The 25,069-nt window shown below is 40.3% G+C and overlaps 1 protein-coding gene and 1 long non-coding RNA gene across 9 annotated transcripts in view; one reads left to right on the forward strand and one right to left on the reverse strand.

Moving 5' to 3' along the window:
* Positions 1-18,313, reverse strand: part of GPR63 (G protein-coupled receptor 63) — an 81,454-nt gene extending 63,141 nt beyond the window's left edge. For 4 of the 5 annotated variants that reach the window (XR_009962775.1, XR_009962776.1, XR_009962778.1 and 1 more), the window contains exons 1-2: positions 17,954-18,313; positions 598-683 (exon numbers count right to left, since the gene is read on the reverse strand). The gene's annotated coding sequence lies outside the window, so the exon portion shown is untranslated. Of the gene's footprint in view, positions 1-597; positions 684-8,196; positions 8,481-17,953 lie in introns of those variants that run through there. The other variant, XM_062608421.1, reaches the window with a different exon arrangement.
* Positions 18,314-18,599: 286 nt separating this feature from the next.
* Positions 18,600-24,582, forward strand: LOC134158471 (uncharacterized). 4 transcript variants are annotated; one of them, XR_009962781.1, is made up of 3 exons: positions 18,600-18,651; positions 19,329-20,294; positions 21,710-23,529. It is a non-coding gene; the product is annotated as an uncharacterized LOC134158471 (long non-coding RNA). The 4 variants fall into 4 exon arrangements; XR_009962782.1 differs by lacking the exon at positions 18,600-18,651 and adding an exon at positions 24,254-24,582 and having other exon boundaries at positions 19,190-20,294; positions 21,710-23,769; XR_009962779.1 differs by lacking the exon at positions 18,600-18,651 and having other exon boundaries at positions 19,190-20,294; positions 21,710-22,976; positions 23,386-23,529.
* The last annotated feature ends 487 nt before the right edge of the window (positions 24,583-25,069 follow it).

Consider the following 25,069-nt stretch of genomic DNA (forward strand, 5'->3'; position numbering starts at 1 on the left):
TTAGTTTAACTTAGGAAATTGTCCTTTTTTTCCCACTCCATATACACTACTGTGGCAATTTTCATAGGAAATTATTATACGAAACAGCCACCTCTGCTTTCGGTCATTAAGTACAACTAATTGCCCTCTTGAGGGTATTTTTTCCTGTCCTTAATTCAGACAGGCATTAATTGTCAAGAAATGTCAGCCATGGGAATCTTCATGACTATTCTAAACCACAAATACACAAAAATATAAAAAATAATTATATTTTCTTCGCTCTTGGGAAAAACCATGTTCCCAATTTGCAGATCATGTGAAAGGACTTATAAAGTTCTATATTTCTAGTGCTGTCACAATATTTCCCCTGACTTCTAACTTCCTCGCTAGTTCAAAGGTCATATTAACCATATTCATGTTGAAGAGCTAACTAAATGCTGTAGTATCTAGAACAGTAACCATTGAAAACATAACTGAAAACACACTCTTTTAATTCATAGTCTTCACCTAGTTATTAACATACAAGTCGGAAGCTTCCTCAATTTTAAGTAGACCTTGGGATTATACATGCTATCACTACAAGTGAGTTTGATAAATAAGAAAAAGCTCCCAACATACCAATCCAGACTGGCTCCCATGTAGAACAGGAATCACAAGTCATCTTGAGTTGTTCTGTTCAGCAAAGTAGTCTCTTTCCAAATAACCTGTAAAAAAAAAGAAAAACAAGTTGGTGAGATATTTACACTCAAGGCAGGACAAGACCAGAATTGCAAAAGTTTTTCCTGTAATAAAACTATTTTTACTGGGAGAGGTAGAATGTGCTGTGTCTCCTGACAAAAGACAGATCACACACCCCCTTCTTGCAGAACTTAGGCAGGATTAAGGCATCCAAGTTTCATCAAGCCAAAAAGACCCTCAGCCATCTAGCCTCTGGAGCATAAGAATCTCACCATTTAATACTAACATTTCCCAGGACTGGAGCAAAACATTGTTTAGATCTCATTCAGATGCATTTATTTAATTCGTAGACAAGCACACAACAGTTAGCTGCCATAAATCTTACTGGGTCTGTTAAAACACACGCTTAGCTTTAAAATATTAGAATCCTGATAATGAGACACCCAAAGCTGCTCAGAAAAAATGTCACTTAAGTCTACAGGTGGCTACTGAACATCTTGAAGAAGCTATTAGCATAAAGATATCAGTATAAAGGTATTAGAAAATCCAAGGGCAAGAGAACAGGCACAGAGAAGAATAAACTATGAAAGTTTCAATGCAGGATCTCAGCACTTCCTCTGCATACTCTTGCACCAATCGATCAGCACAAAGCTCTTATGCCTCAAGTTAAAATGATTTCTGTAAACTGGACCTAGCATGACTAAAAAGTTGCATATTTTATTACAACACACCTGTTGTTAACTGAGAACATAAGTTTTCAATGTAGCTTTTCCACATACTCTCAGAAGCAAGCCAGAAAATCTCAGTGAGCCTTGAAAGCTGAGCTTATGTGACACTAGAAGATCCCAGTGACCTGATTTATTTATATTGTTTATATATAACAATCAAAAGGACAAATACATGGGACACACATACATTCACATGCTAGTTTTTAAAAGGCTATACAACTTTTAATTTTTTTCCAGAAGCCACTAATAGAACATCTGTAAGTCACTTCCACAGTGGAGAAAAAGATGTCAGGATCCTTCACGAACAAGTTTCTATGTAAATGCTCTACACAGGGGTTGGAGGACAAACCAGCCAAGGAGTGCACAATGACCTTCTACATGGGAAGCAATAAAAACTAACAGTACTTTAAAATCACTCATAATGTCCTGGTTCCTTCAACCATCTGAGTGCTGAATTTCTGTATCTGCAACCAACTTCAACCCAACCTCAAACACCCAAAACATAAGGCCTGATCAGCTGGACTGGCACCTGCTGAGAAATCCGCCTTCTGCAGAATAAACCCATTTTCACAACTGAAGCCACAATTCAACAATTATGGCCACAACTGAAATCAGTGTTTGAAAGATTTTTCTGATTATCTTTTAACACAAATTGTTTTCCATTAGCACAACAATTTGATACTTCTATTTATTCCACAGAACAAGGTGGGAAGGAAAAATAGGATTTGTTTATGTATAAAGTAAAATGTACCCATTATACTATTACAGATTTTCACCAAATGATTTGTTTCCCCTTTACTGAGATAAGCATTATAAACTGTTAATCTTCCCTCTTAGGCTTCCTGAAGTATCAAAGAAGCGAACAGCTTTGCAAGCAGACAGAAGACTCTGCCAGGAACTTGGACAGATTAAATATAGTAACAACCTGCCAGGTCTTTGCTCCAGACAACCACATTCCCCTAGATAAGAACCGTTCCTTTTCTCTACTTAAATGTTTATAGAAAGCACCTTTAAAATAAATTTAGAAAAGCATTCAAAACATTATCATACACTAGAAAGTTCTTCCACTTCAAGCCTCCAAGAAGCTAAAAATAAATGGACTTTCAAAATCTGGAAAATGTTACTAAATTTGAGTACCTTACAGACCTTCCTCTTAACTGAGCAAGGCTGCTTAGTGCAGTTTTCTCTTGGCAATCAGCAGTTAACACTGTTTCCAAAGAACATTCCTTTTTTCTTCCCATTATAAATGATTAGTCAGGCTTTTTTGTAAGAACAGAGGGGGAAAGCTCTGTAACTCTTCATGATCCTACAATGAAATTATGAATGCACGGATTCCTGTTACCTGCAAAGAACTCTACTTGTGGAATTACAACCTTGATGCTACCACCATTTAGAGCTGGCAGAGCTACTGAATGGGCAGTACTGACCTCTTCCTCATTCACTCCTTCCTGAACCCAGCTCCCCAGTTGCGAAGCAGAAGCATCAATCTGGACTAAAGTAGACCCTAACGAGCAAATTTAAAAGCGTCAACCTATCTCACCTGAAGCTCCGAGATGTTGGTGTACGCATATCAAGCCATAAGATCTAGATTTGGCTTTTATATACTAAAAGGTATTTACATTCGAGACAGTGCTGTGCCATAAGCAAGAATGGTGCAAAACTTGTAATTACTGATGATAGATGAATTTTCATCTTATTAAGTCTATTTTGATTCCCCAAACCAGGAACTGTCACTTCCAAATAACTGAAACAGTGAAACTAAAAATCACAGAGACCTTACACACCATTAAACTTTAAAATGTTTCCCACAAGCATTCACATTACACTAAAGACTTAGTAAAAGGCAAGAGAAGGTCTTGAAAATTACGATGTGTTTTCAATATGCCACGGATTTTCAAACTTCCGCCATGTACTTTACCAACAGTTCTCTATGTCTAGTCGCAACTAGTCCATGGCTGGTTTTTAGCAGGCTTTCTTAGCATTTTTCGGGGATATTAAGTCAAAATATGGGCAAAAATAAACTGAGATACTGAAAGCTTCCTTTCTTCACTAAAAAGTCAGTCTATCAGAAGAAGATAATAGGCAAGTAAAAAAGCCTGTTTCTAGTCAGAAAGTTTCAACAGTTATCCTAAGGCTATTCTGGCTTTTCAACTAGCACAACTTCTCCAGTATATTTTCTGACCAGAAGACTGAATTCTGTTAAGATGTTCCACTGTCAGATGCCATAAGGTAAAGATCTACAGGCTCCTCATATTACATCACTCCTGCCTCTGTTGTAGCGTCCCAGTACACCAGACACACTATTGCACTACTTTCTGCTAAGAACAGGGAAAGATGGATTTTCTTGTTAGTTGCACTTCTGACAACAGCCATCAGCAAGCTACCTTCTACCAAAATGCAAGGTTTTATAAAATTCATCCGTAAAAATGGCAATCCCATCATCAACAGCATTCTAAATTGATGGAATTTATTAAGCTGTCTCTTTCACAAAAAGATACCTGCTTTTTGAAACAAAATTGATTTTAACAAAAATTCATCTTTTTATGAAATGATGCAGGGATGCTAACGGAAAAGTGATTAGGATGACTGAATTTGTACTCTTTTCACATAGTGTGCTGCCCACAATGGTTCCTGTGGTTTGGTTTAGTTCCCAAAACAAAGCAATCTACCCTGATTCTGCTTTTCCTACAAGGATACAGCTCATACGACAGCCAAATTGTGATGCTGCCTAAGAGTCTTGCTCCAGTAATATAGATGTTACGGATCTTACTTCTCAGCACTTGGTGCACAGAGAAGAGGTGCTGCTAGCAAGTTAAATGAGGTGACTACTTGCAGAATCCTGCTCTGAAAGTACTTAAAGGCTGCAAGGGTAAGATTTAGCTGAGAATTAAACATAAATTCAGTTTATATGCGTATTTACACTGTTATACATTTTTCTGATACATATATGTGCATGTATATACACACAGGAACATGTGTATATATGTGGATGCATACGAGCATGAGCGCATGTATTTTCATATAACACTTTCAAGATAGCAATTGTTTCTGAGAAACAGTTCTAGTTAGAAATCTACTCATACCAAACATTAAAAAAGACAGTTAAAATGAGAGTTACCATTTGAACAACTCTCAGGGTGAGATTACATATCACATAAATTCATATCCAATGCAATACTAGCACGAACAATTTCTGCACAGACATGACAGGCAGGGCTTAGGACACCCATCACAAACAGATTAGAAAGTTGATTTAATTTACAAACCAAAATATTAAAATGAATCACTCTGGTGATTTTGAAAGCACATTACCTTACCAGGAAGAAGTCACCCATTAACTCATGCTGTCTTCCACTTTGGTAGCTCAAGGCCGTAACTCCCCACTTAACTGAAAGGAGTTTAAGTATGCTCAATTAAATCCTTTTGAAAAATACATCAAAACGTTTCTATAGTTAGAAAGAAGTTTATTTGGTCTAAATTTCAATATGAAACTGATCTTGTAAAAATACTGTGCAGAATTTACCATCTTGCACACAGGATAACTAGAAATAGAATAATAAATGTAATGTAATTTCTAATTCAATTGCAACTACTCAGCAACTGTTGAAAAATTCAGACCAAGATCTGTATAATTTTTTTAGAAGACAAAAGTTAATAACAACTCAAAGTTATGTTCAAGATTTATAAGGAAACAAGTGTAATGACATCCACCATACAGATAAAAAAAATGAAACTCTTGCCTTTGTACTTTCTATAAATCTCTTTAAAAACTCCAAAAATGTTAAAATTAACATTGACTACATCAAAAAGACCACATATGAAGTCAGAAGAGATGTATTTCTAAGCAGAAAAAAAAGAAAAAAAAAAGTATTTTAAACTATTGGGGAAGGTTTGCAGGTCATTTTCATGCATTCAGTATCAGGATACTACAGAAGGTATTATGACTGTCCATAAAAATGTAATTCTTCTGCCTGTCTTTGGGACTGATTTAAAGTTAAATATTTTTGTCTTATCTTCTGATTATTTTCTCTTTATTTCTATCAAAACCACTCTCCTTCTCCAGACATAATAGCCAAGCTTCTGGTAGCAGCTCCTTTACACTCACGTAGCTGCTAAAAATAAATTCTAGAGAATTTTTTGCCTATCAAATAATTAACTTTTTTTTCCATTTAAAATCTTGTTGAATATAAACATATATATATTTCTAAAAAATCTCTGCAATAAAAGCCAAAATTATTTGTTTATACATCATTATTTTGTTTACACAAAAAAGATTCACTTTAACAAGACTTGCTCTGGCACACCTGGCTACAGTACAGTACATTTACTTCGTTCCCTCAAAATACTTCTCATTCCAGTTCAATCAACAGTAAAAGAGCCACAATTAAACCCTCAGAACATTTTCATCAGGCTTGCTGTCTTCTTCCTACTGTCCCTTTCCTATGGGCACTTTGCAGCAACAGTTAATCCGACCTACAGCTTCCTCTTTGTTGCCAGCTTTCTCATGGGTGCTACAGCCCCTTCCACCACACAACATGCACACGATTTGTCAGAAGATGAGAAAGAGACTTTCAGGAAAGATGCAAAGCATCCTTCAGGGAGTAAACAGCCACCATAACAATTAAAGTCTCAATCCTGAAGGGGCAATTAAAAGGAAAAGTAATGATTTACGTGCTGTGACAGCTATAGCCTGCTCTTTGCTACTCTTTCCAGTGATAAGACAACGGCAGATCCTGATCCATATGTAGATTGACAGTACTCACATAAATACGCTAAATCCAGTCATATGACAAACATGGAGGGAAAACTTATGGTGCACTTAATGCCATCTCCACAATGTGCTGCCCACCTGGCTTGGAAAGACCAGAAACAGTTCTCTGCAATGTATTCTAAATAACAGTTTAAATACCACATGCTGAAGAGGTTTAACACTGCTGGAACAATGACTCATTTTCCAGAATGTATTTTACTGAAAATAGTTTCATTTCAAATCAGAAAACATAGAACAGCAATTCTACCAACCACCTATATGTACTTTAAATTCCTTCTTGGCCTTCTATTTCATATTTAGCTCACAAACTGTATTTGCTTGTCATGTTCTTACCATTTTCAGTTTTACAAAGACCGTTCCAGATCTCGTTTTTGTTACAGAAGTAGCTAGGGCAAATTTCTGAAGCTTTACAGACTCAAACATTGCCTGTTGTCCTTCCAGCCCAGTTTTATTCCTTTCCTTCTTAAGCAAACATAGCCTGTGAAACTCATGCATATTCGCTCCACATCAGTCTCGCTTTGAGTAGATAGGCACACACATCTGAATAAAATTCTAACTATTTGCCTGTATATTTGAATTTACTCCTTTGTATGCATGGGATACACCTTCAAAACAGACTCTTGCATTAGTTTTTTGTGTTGCCTTTCACTATCCATCCACTTGTTATCATCAGGTTTTTTTAGAAGTGGGTGCAACTCTAAATATATCCTTTCTAGATACAGTCTAGTCATTCCTTTTATCTTAAACAACTCACACAATGCTGAGAACATGGACACCACTACTTTCTCTAGTATTTCAGTTTTGAAGGCCATCAGGCTCCAAAGAAGGGATTTTAACTGCAGGAATATAACACACTTAAAAGTAAAGCAAGCAATATGAAATAGGCACATTACTTGACCTCTTACATTGGAGACCTTGGTAAGTGGGACAGGGAGGCTCCACATCATACTTACACGCTTTTACAAGGCTGAAGTCTGCAGGTATTTCAGGCTATTCAGAACTCTTCCTGCCTTCTCCTTGTCCAATCAGCCCATCTTATCAACAGCAGTGGCTGCTCTCTGTCCTCTGGGTTCAGCTAAGTCTTTATTCCTATAGCCTTATGCTCAGCCAGAATGACCAAGCTATGCTTGCCGTCCTCCAGGGGGGGGGGGGGGGGGGGGGGGGGGTGTGAAGAAAAAAGAATCCTGCTCTATCAGTCAATAACCCTGGATTGGAAACCTGGTGCATTTTCAGCAAAAAGCATTAGAAAAAAGAGACAAGATCTCTTCTTTGTCAGAGCAACTCTCAAAAATACAATTCAATTTACTTGCTACTTCACATATGTAAATCAAATAGGTATAACCTATTTTAAGCAGCTTATACATGAAGTACAAAATCTAACTTTACCAGGTCTGTAGAAGCTCTATTCTTTCCCATGTAGTCTGAAGAAGCTCAGCTGCCTTCCTAGCCCCTGTTTTTCAGGACCATACTGCTACCAGGTCTCTGTTACATTATCTATGCACTGAGCAGTAGTTTTAATGATTATTTTCGGATCTGTTTTACTGTACAGCTCTTGTCCATTTTCTAATTTTAACTGCAAATTTTTGTTCAGTGAGCCACACATCAGGTGGTATGAGTGGGAAGTGAAGGTATCCTCTGTAAATACTAACAAAGCAATGAAAATTAACAAACCATAAAATAGAGGAAATTAACTTCTCACCACATCATCAATTTATCTACCCACCTAAATGAGTTTAAAATACCAGCTTCAAGCAGTCTGATATTCTAGGGACACTCAGCTGCCACTTCATTTATAGTCTGTTTCCTTAGCAACACTATAATCCATCTGGCTGCAGAAAGCTAAATTCCCAAACCATATCCTCCTGTACACCGGAAATAGGCTCAAAAACATTTATATTTTAAACAGCATAGAGTCACCCTGATTAGTGAGCACATAAATGAATCTAGAAAGGCAATAATGTTCTTAACACACACACACACACACACACACACACACACTCCCAAACTCCCTGCTCCAGCTTGAATAAGCAATTCACATACTGAGAATGGCATAGTCTTTCAACTTCTGGGTGTTACAATAGAATCTCTTTCCTGATGCTCCTGAAGACCCAAGTCCTGGCTCTGAGAGGGAGCGATCTTGTATACCATCTTCCACTAAGAATTTCAGAATGAAATAATTTCTCTCATCTTTGTTCCACTATGCCCAGCTGAAGGAGGCTTCAGAACTGCATGAGGTCAATCTGTTCTCTTCAGGCTTTTTTGAGAGAAGTAATCTGAAAGACCTGCGATGCAATGCTATTAATGGCAGAAAAAAAAAAAAAAAAAACACACCAAAAACAACCCCACCAAAACCAGACAACCCCCCCCACACACACACACACAAAACCTGATGAAAGTTAACCACATTACAAAGTAGAGCCACATGTCTTAAAAATACTTTTCAGGTTTTTGCATCTAAAACTATAAATATCCTCTGTACAAACTAAAATAAAAATCCAGTACCCAACACAACATTTATGTTTAACATTAATAGCATAAAAATTGCAAATTCAAAATATTTAGGAAAGCTAGTTCAGAGACTAAGGAATAACTAGCAATTCCCTGATACTGTAGGCAAGCTAAAACAAAACTGGAGAGCATCAGGCCTTCTAGAACCAGTATGAATGGATGCAACTTAAAATTGCAGAATGCATCTTAACCGTACACTATTTTGCATGACTGTAGCAACTCTAACCTGGTAAAAGGAAGTTCAGTTCTTACTTAACAGGCATATTAATCAGTTACAAAGAGCAGAACAATCTCCTCATTGCCTACACCTCAAAGACCCATAACCAGCAAGGCAGTCTTTAATCCAGAGAATGGTTTTGCCATACAGTGAACCGTTTCAGATATAAACCTGCTTAGCTTTGCCTCACTCTACTATACAGTGGTGGCATACAGACCATATTGCCTCACCTGCTGACAGCAACTGAAGAGAGATTTGTGCTTTCATAAATCAGTAGTCTCCTCAGGCAATGTACTGAGCAGTGTTTCTCACAGCTATTCATTGGCTGGCATCCCTCTAGGAAATACTTACTACAGTAGCACTTGCTCTAGATGCCTGATGCTTCGTTCAAACAAGTCCCACATGACTGTTAACTACAACCAACATTTTTCAGATTCTCTGGTGGTGGTTAGTTCCAAGAAAGAAGCAGGCTGACTACATCAGACAGAATCAATGACAGTTCTTCACCTTTTCTCCCAGGTGAGGGAAGAAATGGGTCAAATTTCTTTTGTATTCACAAATACTAGTCTAAAATCACTTATATGTTTAATCTTAAACTATGATATGTTGTATGAGTGACCACACCAATTTCTCAGGTAAGAGGCTGTTAATCAGCTGATAAATACAGTTGACTACATGTATTTTTGAAAATGTTTTCAAGGAATGAGTTATCTTTTTCATGATGTTGACAACAGCTCTTTGAAATACCTGGAACACAGCAGTGATCTGGCTGGGTAATGAACTGGGTAGGCCTTTTGGCAATGTCTGGCAACTTTGGTAAGTGCTCATCAATTTGAAGCCCCAATTTAAGACCTTAAGGAAGTCTGTTTCCTTATTAGTATCTCTTTTCCACACACACACATTCTCTTCCTACTCAGGCTTCAACACAGCTTTGAGGTAATAAAATAAGCTTACTCAGCAGTCAGATGGAACATGCATTTCAGGAAAGCAAATTCTTCTAGACTGTTTCAGACATCTATTTTAATTATCTTGTTTCTTAACAGTACTGTGTATGAACTCCACACCTCTATGTATCTGTATCAGCCTGCATACATTTGTGCTGCCTGAAAAACTGAGTCAGATGTACGCTTCTATATAAGAGCTTCATAATGCTTAACAGGTCCATTCCAGAGTTCCAAATTACCCTGTCAACAGCTGACACCAGCCTACCCCAGGAGTGATTCACCAGGCCCTCCCTTCCTGGAGTTAGGATGCTGGGATCCTCAGTGTGCTCTGGAGATTGTCAGGATCCCGTGAAACATCATAACAGAAACAAGACCATCTATGTTCCTCACTGTTTTAGAAGTGCAAAATCTTGGAAAACCACCAAAGTGGCTGGTCAGTCCCTAAACCAATGCCTAATTCATACTCATTTATATTTGCATCAAGAAATTAAGAATGTAATTGATTATTCGAACAGTTGAATACCCAGGAACAGATACAGACTTTGAAAACAGTGGGAAATCAGAGTGAATATACAGGGACTATTAATATTTTCAGCCTTGCTGATAACTCAAAGTATATCACCTTCTCGCCACTGTACTGTGGAGACGCTTTTTCAAGTCTATCATTTGTGGTGGCCTTACATTTAATGCAGTTCAATTTGGACCTAACAGTTTAACAGCAGAAGTGCTACTGATTGCTTATGCTTTGATTTGTTATTTCCAGAAAAGATAAATGCAATCAGAACTTACCTTCTTATCAAAATTAATAGCATGGGGAGGAAAGAGACTCCTAACTTCAGTAAGCAAATGTACTTATCCCTGTCCCTATCCTCATAATAAATACGATGGAAATTTCTTATGACAGAAGCAGATGTCCTGATACCAGTAAAGCATAGTACAACCTCTCCCTGTTATAAATACTCTGAACATGTCTGTATGAGTCAGTATTAAATACTGCCAAATTTCTTTTAAATGTCACCTCCTTATCATAAATGACACACTTGGAGCGCCTAAGCAGACATGCTGAATGAATTCAGTAGTGTGAAAAGATGGAATTAACTTCTCAGCTCAACCAACTCATGAACCCTACAGATCAGAAATAAGGCAAGATCTGGGAGGCTCCACTGCTACTCAATTGACTTTTCTCAAAATAAAGCCCAGATAGTTCCTCTCCAGGCCATGCACTGATTTTTTGAGTATTTAATACAAGCATATGAAGGTCTGGGGTACCAGGGTGCATGTGTGCACTGCTGAGAGAATGAAGTGCAAACATAACACTCATATTCCTTCAAATTTTCATGGCATGTCTTTAGCTAGATGTAGGAAGTTTGGATTTTTGGAGATTTTTTATTTTGTTTCTTAAAATCATTTCGGTAGTAAGACAAAGAACAGGAAATCTGGATACAAATGCACTTGAAATAATTATCTGCACTCTGGAGTTTATCTATGCAAAAGCATATACACATACAGTTAGCGATACAGGGAAAAAAAATCCTGAATGCATTACATGTATGTATTTCTAAACACATCCACAAATACCAAGTAAGACTGCAGAAAAACGTCTAGAGAAAATTCAGAAGTGACAAACTGACAGAAGAGTCTAAATCAAAATGATCAAGTAATAGAAGGCTCGTTAGAGTACTATCTACTGAAGATAAAAAATTAATCAACACATAATATCATGTGTTTTCACATTACTTTTCAAGTCTTTGACAAAAAAGTCGTCTATGTTTTTCACAAGACATCATACTTTTCTGTCATTATACACAATGAACCTTGTACAATCATTTGAAAGGGATAATTTTGCGAATTACACTACTGAGGGAGAAAACTTATAGCAATAACCACTTCTAAGTTATGTCAGGTTTTGAAGTTCTAAGACATCTTTAGAAAGACAGGATTATTATTTCACAAATTGCATTAAAAATGCACATATTTTCTCCACTTTGTTGCAAGGTTTTCCCCTTGTGCTCAAAGCAAGCCAAACAGAACACCTCTTGTTTGTGAACCTTTTTCTATCACTTTTTTTTCCATTTTCTATCTTTAAAATGAGAAGATAGCTTGCACAAAATAGTGAGGTAACAAAAATAATTTAACGTTCCTGAAGAACTGAGATATTATAGGGATGAACACCACTACAGAAGAAACAAACACTGAAGTTAATTATTAAGCATTCAGAATGGGTTGTACATAGGGCATGTGACTATATATTGAATAATTATAAGAAAATAAAGGACTGTGAAGGTGCTCACTAAGGATTAACCTTACTTAAATACAGCTGACCTAAAAGCTGGACAGCAAGGCTAAAAACATCATTAAGACTCTCATGATACAAAGCAGACACAGAGGAAGTAATTCAGCCGTAGGTGGGATAAACCACTTTCTGAACAAGCTTATTTCTTCTCCATTGACTGTGCCTGGAAGGCTACTTGAAACTACCTCAGCATCACCATAGTCCTCTGCAGATTATTTCTAACAGATCCCTGAAAGGTAGCCTATTGTAAGTGGGTTTAAATTTGCTATGTAGGGGTCCATCGACCTAATGAGGTTGGAAAAAAGAAAAACCCAACCCCAAACCACAGGACAAGATAGCTAGCTTTCAGAAGCTCAGACTGGAGACAGATCTACCTCCTAAACCACCAGCATCCATTCACTGCACATAATGAAGCAAGCACCTGATGGAAACTACAATACATGATCACGTGGGAGAAAGAAAGGAGAAATTTCAAACACCTCAGTGGTTTCAAAAAACAAGGCCACCAAAACATTTTCATTTTGCCCACATTGAAAAAAGAAGAAAAAGAACATCATTCATTGGATTTGATCAGCATGCTATTGAACAAGGTGTAAAAGAACTGGCTTGAAGAGGATTGGTTTTCACCTGTTTGACAAGTTAAATGTATTCCTCAAAGTGTGTTATTAAGCATCTGAAAAAAATCTGTTGTTTTTAACGAGTGCAAGAACCAGACTCTTCTTGGTGGTTCACAGCATAGGACAAGGGACAATGCACACAAGCCACAATATGGTAACTTTGGGTAGGCCTTAGGGGAAAAAAAAATTCATAGTGAGAGTGGTTGAACACTGGAATAAGTTACTCATAGAGGCTGCAGAGCCTCCATCCTTGAGGATACTCAGAAAGCAAGTGGACATGATCTGAATAACCTCACCTAAGTTTCAATCTGGCTAAGCACTGAGCAGAGTAGTGACCTGTGTGACCTCCTGAGGTCTCTTCCATCTCAATTATCCTGTAGTTCTATGCTCCAGCCTCAGCCCACTTCGGATATAACCGCGATTATTCCTTCACCACAGCCTGTTAAAACTGAGCGCTGGATATGAAAGCCTGTTTCCCCTTTGCTTTCCTGACCTGACCCATGCAACTAGAGAGCTGCAAACTAGATCAGCATAAAATATTCTAACTGTCCAAATAAAGTGATTAGCAAGTAGGAATTACATATTAAAATCAAACAAGAGAAGGATCTGCAAGAAAAACACAGGAAGCAGCTGGGAACAAGACAGACCAGAAGAAATAGGTCAGTAAGAGGTCCCTAAAACATGGCAGAGTAAACAAAGTTACCAAACAGTACTGCCCTGTGGACAGCAGAATGGAAACTGAGCCTCAGAATGGAAATGATCCTCTAAGTCAGCTATATTATCCTATATAAAAATAATGTGGTAATGCAGTCATTTTGTAATCCATGCATAAAGCATCCCTTCACTGTCAATCCAGGTATGGATCACGACCTAATGCTACAGCTCAGGTAGTTTCAGCCTGAACTGGCATTCAGAGGTTCTAACTCTGCTAAGGACACAAGAAGTGATCAAAGATACCCCAGAAAAAAATAATCCTTTTGCTGCCATTTGCTTTAGGGGTGGGGAAAAAAACAAAACAAACGAAACAAACACAAAAAACCCCACCATGACAAAAGCAAAAAAGGCACTTGGAAAACTACACACCTAAAAACTGCTAAAAAATGAATACTATCAATGTTTAAAAGTCAAGCTCTGAAGACTTTGAGAAGTAGCCATTACAGAACTGTAATCAAACACTATGACATTGACTTTAACTACGTGACTAAATACTACTTATCCATACAGAAACCACCTTCCTTTAGAAGGCACATTGCTCACCAAGACAACTGTTCAAAGCATTGCTTTCTCCACAACTATTCTGTGTGACCATGTCATACTTAATCAACACAATTCAAACCTTGTTTTAATAACTCTAAGGAAAAGAAAATCAGGAAGAGACAGAATCATAGAATCGTTAAGGCTGGAAAGGACCTTAAGATCATCTAGTTCCAGCCCCCCTGCCATGGGCAAGGACACTTCACACTAAACCATGCCACCCAAGGTTTCATCCAACCTAGCCTTGAACACTGCCAGGGATGGAGCATTCACAACCTCCCTGGGCAACCCATTCCAATGCCTCACCACCCTAAAAGGAAAGAATTTCTTTCTTATATCCAACCTAAACTTCCCCTGTTTAAGTTTTAACCTGATGCAAAAATCATAACCATCCACTCATTTTTGTTGCCCAATTTAAGATGCGAAGTGCTCTGAAAAAAATCAGATCCTAGATAGTATAAACCACAGCTCCCAAAGGCCGCATAGTCCCCACTTCAAAGCTTTACATTTCAGAACACTTTTGTTATTATGTCGTCTTGACAATACTCTTTCAAATACAACGTGTGTATCATATACATCTAGATTGAAGTAAATTAGGTTACAGTAATAGAAGAGATTTCTCTAAGCGCCATTCAAACCAGTAGGGCTCCTCAGACATTTCAACATGTGCCTAAGTATAAATACACCTTACTGACTCAGTGTTTTTTCACAGAGGCAGAAGAATAGCTCACCTTTTTCCTACAGTATGCATTGAAATGTCTCAGTATTAAGATTTGTATTTTATGAGGTTTCACTCAAAAAAAACTGACATTTCAGATGTCACTAAAACAAGCTGCCTGTTTGGAAAGTAAAGCATTTACCAAGTCCCACAACATACATAACATTTGGGTAAGTATCTAAGCATGATCTTCTAGTGGAAATGAGGCGACTAAACAATCGTCCTATCTAGTTCAAACTGGACTACTGGTCAGGTTAGCAAATATAGAGGAAAAAAATTATACATCATTGTATTAAAGTATTTTTTATGTCTATGAGAGGTAGTGTAACCTGAGTGATCATTTTCCAATCTGAGACTCCAGTATGCCTTAGATAAAGTCATACTTCCTGTTTCCTCACTTTCCTCATTTGTGACAAGCAAGTCTGACATCCTTTAGAATTGCTTTGAAATTTATTTATGAGACTACACATAACAATACTCAAAAAGCAGGCAGAGTGTAAAATACAACGCACATGCATAGGTCCATTCTTGAACCAAACAATTCGATGCTGCAAAAACATGAACCAAAACGCACATTTCCAGAAACGTTATGAACAAAGCCTATGTAACTTCATGATTTCAGTGACAGAAGATGACCACAAGCATAGGGAGAGTCCACAACGATTTTAACAGGCCAGTAATCTCTCCAGGCACCTGGAAGTAAATATTCTTCAGAGCATCAAAACAAAACAAAAAACAAAAACGAAACAACAAAACTTGCCCTGTCCAAGTTGCTACTTGTAGTAAAATAAGGAGGAAAGCAGCAAAACAGCATGAGAATGCAGGCCATGGACATGTTCACATCTAGCCATCAGGACTGCTTACAGACATGCACTGCTCTGGGAGTACATTTCTGGATAAGCAGAACAAGCCTTTCCCTGATCTGTTTACCCCTCCCTTATGGGCAAATGGGAAAGCCACCAAAGCTCCACCTACTCCCTCTTCATCCCCCTGCACAAGTGCAGAAGAAAGCAGCCCTGACAGTTCCAAGCAGCCAGCTATGAAAAGCAGCTTTTTATAGTGCCAGAGATCCTCAATGCAGGGAAATTAGATCACTATGATTGAGCAGAGTTAAGAGAGGCTCCTTATAACACTGCCGATAGTCTATGCCTCCACTAGTAAATCCAGCTATGCCAGGAACCACTCGTGAGAAATGGAACTCAAGTCATGAAGACTGCTGAACTGACAGACACAGCATCCTTCTAACCCAGGCCAGCTACAGCTCTTCTATGCAATTCTGGGGCATGATTTTGGATTTAACACTACCCAGAAGCCAGTCCCAACCAGTAGCTTGTATTCAGCTATCCTGTTCTTGAAGGCAGGAAAGTTTAGCAGCCAAGACAAGGGCTAAACCATGCCAGCTAGCTTCAGGATCAGAAAAGAGTATTGGGTACATTTAATTAACTGGTAGAGAAGTAGCCATAGCCTCTCCAGGCTTCTTCGAGGAAGACTTTAAAAGTAGTGCATGCAATGAAGCATACAAGCAGACCCTGGTTAGCACCATCCGACAAAAGTCATCTACACATTGTAGTATACAAGAAGAAAACTACAAATTAGCAGAGCTCATCTTGCCTTCTTCCCATTTCCTCTGAGCAGGCAGACCTTGCACATCATCTACTAATCCAGTCTCATTTATTTTCTCAGTTTAAAAAACAAAGTTCTATACATTTAGCATATGCTTTTACAGGAATGCTACTCTAATAAAGGAGTGTCACAAAATCGCATAAGAAGCTGGGTTTCTGAGGGCAGATCATCATCGCAGTAAATATTTAAAATGAGAGTTATTTAGAAACAATTATTCTAATTACTAGTCATCAACAAATCTGCTTCTGTAGACTAAACATAATTACTAGTGAATCTATTACGTTATCCTGAAAACATAGCTCCAGCTAATGCTGGCAAGTACATTTTTCACAATAGATAACTGTGCAAAAACAGTAAAAACACATGTGACAACTGTCAATACACAGCTATTGTGTGTTATCAATACTCTTTGAAATCTCTTTATGATTTCAGATATCTAGAATTGGTCTGTTTAAAACTGCCCCTTTCATAACCAGATACCTCTGCTGCCTTTGCTCTAATGACAGAATGCATAAGATGTCCCACAGAAAATCCATTCAGCAAAACACATTTGCCACTACTTAAACATTCATGTTTTCAGTGAGGACAAACAATTTTGTTTAACAACCCTCCTGGGCATGGATCAAACTTGCCAGCTATTCCCAGCTCTGACTATTTAAAATATGCATGCTACCTGTATCTTTATGCAAATCCACCGTTTTCTTGGAAGTGTTTTTACTTATTTACAAGGAAAACTTTACGATATGCTTTGTTATATATTAAGCTGCACTGTATCAGCTGACTGCTAAAAATCAAGTATGATGTAAACTGTGTGGAACATCCACGTAAAAATTACGTATTTACTTAAGCAGGTAAAGAACAACTGGTATTTTTGAAGTGAGACAGTTCTCTTTGCCCAGGAGCGACTCCCCACATGAAGGGAAACACGCACACCGCACCAGACACCGGCGGGTTCTCCGCGATCAAGTTTTGCACGACCAGCAGTCTGAGGAGCAGGTCCGCCAGCCCCGCCGTGCCCGACCGAACCATCCCGCCGCAGGGAGAGAAGGGCCGCCTCCACCCCGCGGTGACCCGCGCGGCGGCATCCAGCCCGAGAGCTTCGGAGAGCGAGAGACGCCAACTCTCAGGGATGGAGCCCAAGCCGGAAGGGCGGCCCCACCACCGGAGGAAAGTCCCCACCGGTGCCCGCACGGCCACAGGACACGGCTGAGAACTCCCGCCCGGGGCTGGCAGCGGTCCCGCCCCCGGGCCCCGCTCTGCCCCGGAGAAGCACCCGCCTGCCGCCTCCCCTCAGACGCCGCCGAGCCCGCACGCCGCCGACCGTTACCCACCAACGGCTCTGGGAGAGGGGGCGCCCGGCAGTTCTGGGCCTCCTCAGGGCGCCGATCTCCTAAGCGACCCAGCCCGCGGGCAGGAACCCCCGGTGCTCCCCTCCCGGCCGTGGGACCCCGGCTAGAGGAACCGGCACAACCGTGCGCGGCTCTTCGCGGTCTCTGCTGCAACTCTGCCTTCTCTGGCCGCCCAGACTGCCGCCCCCTGTGGAACAGGGGCAGCCGCAGCCCAGCCTCGCCGAACTGCCGCCGGCGGATCCAGCGCCAACTACGGCGCAATGCCTCTCCTCACCTCACGGCGTGGCCGGTGCCCCGCGGAGCCCAGCGCAGCACAAGCCCGGCCTGAGCTCTCTCCGGGAAGTTTCCTGCCATCGCAGCGGCCGGGGAAAACAAAAGCTTCAAAGCCGGGAGCGGGAAAAGGAGGAAGAAGGTCAGCGCAAGCAGGAGAGCGAGGGGCATTGCTAGCCCGCCGCGCCGCTGCCCTCTGCTGCCGAGCCCCGCGGAGGGCAGTTCGCTCAGCGCCACCTCCCCATTCGCTTCGGTGGCGGCTCTGCCGCACAGGCAACGCCGCGGAACCGCCGGACCCAGGAGCAGGCAGGCAAACCAGCACCGCCTTGCCTTTCTATGCCGTGCCGTGCCCTTCCTTGCTTTGCCCTGCCTGCCTACCGGCAGCCTACCAGCAACCTCCCCCGCGCCCACCCGTCCCGCCCGCTACAGCGCCGCCGAGCGCCGCCCGCGCCGCGACTACGGCTCCGCCCACCCGGGGACGCGCGCACGCTCCGGCCGAGCGGCTCCGGCGGCCCCCGCACCGGAGCGGTGGGTGGGTGGATGGGTGGGTAGGTGCGCCTGCCCCCGCGAGTCCCGTGCCCTGCGCTGGGGCGGCGAGGCTCGACCCCCTCCCATTCCCTCCCCTCCCTTGCCCCGCTCCCGTTAGTGTCCCACCGCCAAGCGTCCAGCGGCTGTGCCTGTACAGCTGGAGACGCCGCTTCTGTAGAGCCAGCTAAAAGAAACGCTGAGGGCAGGAGCAACAAACGCAGAGCTCCCAGTCTTCTACTGGGCTGGGTCTAAAATATCATAGAAAAATATAGAAAATATCACCCACCCAGGGTTGGAAGGCCTTTGGAGATCATTTAGGCCAACCCCACTTCCAAGGCAGGGTCACCTGCCGCAGGTTACACAGGAAAGTGTCCAAGCAGGTTTTGAATGTCTCTGGAGATGGAGACTCCACGCCCCTCTGGGCAGCCTGTGCTCTGCCATCCTCAACGTGAAGGAAGTGCTTCCTTATAGAATCATAGAATAGTTAGTGTTGGAAAGGACCTTAAGATCATCTAGTTCCAAACCCCCTGCCATGGGCAGGGACACCTCACGTTAAACCATGTCACCCAAGGCCTCGTCCAACCTGGCCTTGAACACTGCCAGGGATGGAGCATTCACAACCTCCCTGGGCAACCCATTCCAGTGCCTCACCACCCTAACAGGAAAGAATTTCCTCCTTATATCCAATCTAAACTTCCCCTGTTTAATGTTGAGGTGAAACTTCTTGTGTTTTAGTTTATGGCCATTGCTCCTCATCATGTTGCTGGGCACCACTGAAGAGTCTGGCACCATTCTCTTGGCACCTGCCTTTGAGACACTTATACGCATTAATGAATGAGATCCCCTCTCAGTCTTCTCCAGACTAAACAGGCCCAGCTCCAGCAATCTACCATCATGAGAGAGATGCTTCAAACCCCTGATCATTCTTGCAGCCCTCCACTGGACCCTCTCAGGTAGCTCCTTGTCTTTCTTGTACTGAGGAGCCTAGAACCAGACACAGTACTCCAGACTTGACCTCAGCAGGGTCAAGTATATGTGGTAGTATTGCAGTCCTTGTGTACATAAAGGGAAAATTAACATAAAAGATTTCAGAGTCACTGTCTCAATTATATAAATTTATAGTGGCTGATTTTTAAGGACTAAGCTAATGCCCACATTGCTAACACAGTAAGGAGGAAGATTTGCCAAATAGGGTATAGTTGCAATGCTGAAGTCACACAGTATGTAGCAGCTGTATCACCTGCAGCCTAGGATAGGGTGACTACTAATGCCGAGATGTTCAAGGCAGTAGACCATAATCTCATACCAAAATCTATGTGGTTCAGGGTAGCTTATTGTGCTTTTAGCTAGTTGTTTTATTTTCATAATTAAAACATACATTATTGGCAAGACTCACTTTATCATATTAAATGGATGTTCAAGGATACAAACTGATAGGAAAACTCTGTATTGTGTTACAGAACTTGATGTCTGAGCCAGGATGTCTTTCACAATTCCTTTTTCTATTCAAACTGCGTTTACCTTATTGCTAGCAGTAGGTCACTACATCATGTCACAACTGCTCACAGTGAACTCGGAACACAGGAGAATAAGGAAGCTTCTCAGTGTCCCAAATGGATCTCTTCAGCATGAAGCTGATGTGATAGATGCTAGCAGGATGTTAACTGCTACATCCACTGATACTGCTTTGACTTTTGAGAAGTGCAACTCTTGATTGAGTTCAGCTGCCCTGCACACACAAGCCTATGGTTGAGAACTGCAAGGCAAATGCAGAGAGGAAGCTATTCTTTCTGGCTGCGTAAAAAATTCTTGAGCAAGTGAAACTATTTTTTTATTCTTACATCTTCTTTAACAAGTGGTGTGAGCACTTTTTTGTTGTAATTTCCCATCACAGGAGAACCCCTGTTAAGTTCTACTCCTCGTTTTGAGTATAGAAAGAAAAAAAATCTTGTGGACTTTGTTTTCTGAGATGCACTCTGAACTCCTCGCATCTGAAATAAGCATAACTAACCAGTGAGAAACTGCCCCACTGGGCCTTCTGATTTGTATTGCTGTGGTTGGCTAAAGTCTTTAAAGACTTTTTCTAGCACAGGGGAGATGTGATATATTGATTGAATCTGAAAATCCTCAGATATTATCACTGCACTCCATCTTGTGGAAGAGGCAACAATATATTTTAAAATGATCCTGTAGTGGGATTTTTGAGTAATTAAACCCAACAATGCCTGGTTCTTGCTGCCAAAGCAAGGAACTACCTACAGCAGTGGTTACAAGCAGTTGTTTAATTCTCAATCTGCCTAATTGTACCTAGTGGATTTGTATAAATGTCCCTTGGGTTTTAGGTATGAGCTTCACATCTCTTTGTTTAGGAAAGGAGCTTTAGGAAAGCATCTGAAGAGTGATTTGAAAAGAGAAACTAAAGCTTTCTAGGTGAGGTTGCCAAGGAGCACCCCAGATTTGGGAGAGTCATCATAAGGTTAAAGAAGCAGCAAGATGGAGAAGGGATGGTGGTTTGTGGGATATGTGCCTGTGGTAAAGACTGTGCTAGGCAGGATTGCTCTGTAAGGAACTGCCTGGTTTGGGTTGGGTTTGGGTTGTTTTTGTTACCTCTATAATAAGTACAATAATCTTACTGAGTCTGGGATGCTATCTGTCTTACCAAAAAAACTCAAATGATGAAGTTCTCCCTGCCCTTCTGAGAGTGCCTTTCATGGCTTGTGACCTTTTTCACCTTGATGTTCAGCGCTGCTTTGGGAAATCAGAGTAGGTATTGAGGCAGCAACTGTGAACCATAGCAGAGGCATATGCATACACATTTGTGTCTGGGCAGATGCAGAGAGAATTGAGAAACTTATCTGGATTCACAGCTATAGAAAGGTTAGACTTATAATAGTTGCCCTAGGACAAGCTTGAAGATAAAGCCATTTAACTTTAATGAATAACTTAAAATACAAAGGGCTAGTTCCCCCAGCTGTTCCTTGGACAGAAGAAAAAAATGTTTTCTTGAGAAGAGACTGTAGAAAAGCTTAGTCATTCAGACCCAAAAAAAGCAGAGAAAAATGGGTCTTGCACAGGAAAAAGCTAGGAGAAAATTCTGTTGTACAACTGAGGATCCTTTGAATTACCTCACCCCAGAAGCAGGTTCCACAAGGAGATTAAATTTAATTAGTAGATGTGAAGTGTGGTTTTTGCTTTTTTTTTTTTTTTTTGTTTCTCCTTTTATTTTTTCCAGAACTGCACCCTCTTGCAGTAGTACAAGTGTCATGTGGCATGGAAGAGCAGTGCTAAATGAAGCACTGGCCTTTTTAGTTTCATTTACCAGAGAGGGGCTTGAACAACAAAGTGGTCAACTTGCTGATTGCTGGTATGCTTTACTGCTCCAAACTGTGCCAAATCCAGTAAGGTAGAATTGATCAGCTTTAAGAAATGCCTCAGTGCAAAGAAAGCCTTGAAGATGGAGCACCTCTTTCTGTCTACTTTTGTAACAGTGGAGGCAGGTCTCATTAATTCTTGAGATAATACTAAGAGCAGGGTATCTTTATGGACTACAGTGTTTGTTAGCCTTTTCCAGACTCCTTGGTCATTTTCGTAGGGCAATGACTCATCACTTCATTACTGCACTGATTACATTAAGACGTTATTATCTTTACAATACAAGTAACATAATGCTTATGCTAATTCACTTCATGCGCAACTGTCAGAATACTCGTCAACTGGAAGTATCTTACATGAGCATTTCAGAATTATTTAGACTTTCCTGATTATTCATATTTATGATATTTAACTCTATTCAGTGATGATTTTGAGTATAGCATGTAAAAACTCAGAACAAATTGTCAGAACTTTTTGTGCAACCATTAGACTTGTTTGAAGGGAAATTAGAATATAACATGACTGCTCTTCAGTTTTTGCTAGAATCCAGCCTCACAGATTTTTTACAGAATAGGGCAAAGGCTAATGTTGGGGTGGGGGTAGCAAGGAAGACTTCCTCAAAAGGAAAAGTCTGCTTTTGTCAAAACATTGAGTGTGGTTTTAAAATGATGCAGTTTTGTTTTTTTTTTTTCCTAACAGTAGCAAGAAGACATGCAGATGAACAGAACAAAAATCAGATGTTAAGAGATTTTCTGTTTGCACTTATTTTACTAAGCATAAGTACAAGTTAGTTATATAAAACCACAAAAGAGTCTTGAATTTCAAAGCTGCCTCTGAACTCTGTGGTCTGAAGAAAAGGAAGGCTTCAGGAATGTGGTTTCTAGTATATCCAACATAACCCCCACACACACCTCTTATAATCTTTTTTTGCCTCTTATTTCTTTGTAATTGAATTAATTTGAAGACATGGGAAAACACAGCAGAGTATAACAATGAAGGGTCAGTACCAAGGTCTTACCTCAGTGGGGTTATTCATGTGCTTGAATTTACACAAGTGCTGTGTTCTGCCCATATGTGGAATGCAAGCAAGCTCACCCCAGTAACTGGAGGGATTGAAGAAAGACTGGGTGAGTAAGGATTATAGTGAAAAAACAGACTGCTATTTTGAAATGGAAATTTATGACATTTAGCTGAGAATTGATGCAGAAGGCTTGTGAACTGGAACTGAGTTTGAAATGCGGCATGAAAATGCTTTCACACCTTTCTCTAGAAAAATGAGGTTCTCTAGAGCTGTTTTTGCAGTGGAGTAAATAACAACTAGTCATTTCCTCACAGATTCAGCACTTTGTATTCTATCCTGGTTTTGTTCTGAGAGGAAGAGAAAGAAGGAGAAAACATTTGAACAAAATTTGTGTCAAAGTAAATATGAGATCATTTATTATGTAATTTCAGGTATTGACATGCATTTGGTGTCTCTTGTCTTCTCTTTTGGCCATCTGACTGTTACCAGAGTTATTCCTCTTTTACTTCTCATAGGAAAACTGAAAAGATGGTCAACAAAACTCATAAATCCACCTTCCTCTCAAAGGGTATTTGCTGCTTCAGTTGCTAATGTTTGCCTTTGAAGCAAGATAAACCAAAGCTGTGTTGCATCTGTGCGCATCCACATTGCCATGAGGATGTTTTGGGAAAATTCAGCATTCAGCTTCCAGTTTATAAGACCCTGAAGTGTCTGGGCTATAACTTCAATCCTTCAGCAATTATAATCTTTTCAGAAGCTTGTGGTAGTGGAAGACATGGCACGGAATCGCCCCCAAAGTGATATTTTGCCCCTGGAACTCAACTTTGTGTGTCTTCATCCCATGTCCCAGTTTTAACAAAGGAATGAGTAACAACACTTCTCTTCATTTATACTCTTGTGTAAGAGAAGCAACTGACCTCCCCTTCTAGGCAGTATGCTTCCTGGTATTTCTGATCTGGGCAGGGAGGCTACGTGCAGTATTAATGAAGTTGGTACACTCTTTTTAGTATGACATTTGTTTCATTTTGTTATTTAATTCAGGAATCAGAGGCAAAAAATCTTGATTCATAGACTTCCTAGAGAAGAGCTATAAACTTCTTTTCCCCTCTGTGCTCTTCTCTCCCCACAATTTAATGTTTCCTGTGCTTACATGCAGAGGGTATAATAAAAGAAGTCTAACTATAGTCGTTCCCCCATCCAGATCCCAGCTATGTATAGTTTTGTAAATTTGCTATTCTGTCACATTCAGACTAGATTTATATTTACTCCAGTTACTCAATCCAATTCTCAGCAGAACCTTTATGATACATATTGATATCTTTGTTTTAAAAGCAGTTATTTTTACTTATTTACTTATTTAAATAAGTCTTTTTTTTTTCTCAGCAAATGCTTTTAAGTACTTACATTGTTGTTTAGTGAAACTAACTGGAATGACCTTCCAAAATCTTAATGCAGGAAACTATCTACAGTGAAGCATCTGAACAAATTCAGTGTTTTCTGCAGCTACACTGACTAGGAAAAGCATAACAAAACAGGATTTCTGCCACAAGACACCTTTATTTTCTGATGTCACATATTTGGTATCACTAAACCTAATTCTGCACATCGTGTTAAAACTTGCTATTCATTCACCAATAAATTTTACTTGTAGTAGATGCTGCAAATCAAGATGGACAACACAGATACTACTCATTAAAAAAAAAATAAATAAATACCTAGTTCCATTTTATTTAGAACTATTGTGGTTTAAGCCCAGCCGGCAGCCCAGAACCACGCAGCCACTAGCTCACTCCCACCCTTTCCTCCCCCCACTCCAAGAGGGATGAGGAGGAGAATCGAAAGAATGCAACTCCCACGGGTTGAGATAAGAACAGTTTAGTAACTAAGGTATAACACAAATCACTACTGCTACCACCAATAATAATAATGATATGGGAAATAACAAGGGAAGAGAATACAGCCACTCACCACCCACCAACCGATACCCAGCCCGACCTGAGCAGTGATCTAACCCTTCCAGGCAACTGCCCCAGTTTAAATAGTGGGCATGACGTGCCGTGGTACGGAATACCTCTTTGGCTAGTTTGGGTCAGGTGTCCTGTCTCTGCTTCCTCCCATCTTTGCCTCCTCCTTGGCAGAGCATGAGACTCAGAAAGTCCTTGGTCAGAGTAAACATTACTGAGCAACAACTAAAACCAT

This window comes from Pezoporus occidentalis, unplaced genomic scaffold, assembly GCF_034315485.1.
Source record: "Pezoporus occidentalis ecotype Australia unplaced genomic scaffold, CSIRO_AGI_Poc_V1 ctg13, whole genome shotgun sequence".
Classification (NCBI taxonomy): Eukaryota; Metazoa; Chordata; class Aves; order Psittaciformes; family Psittacidae; genus Pezoporus; species Pezoporus occidentalis.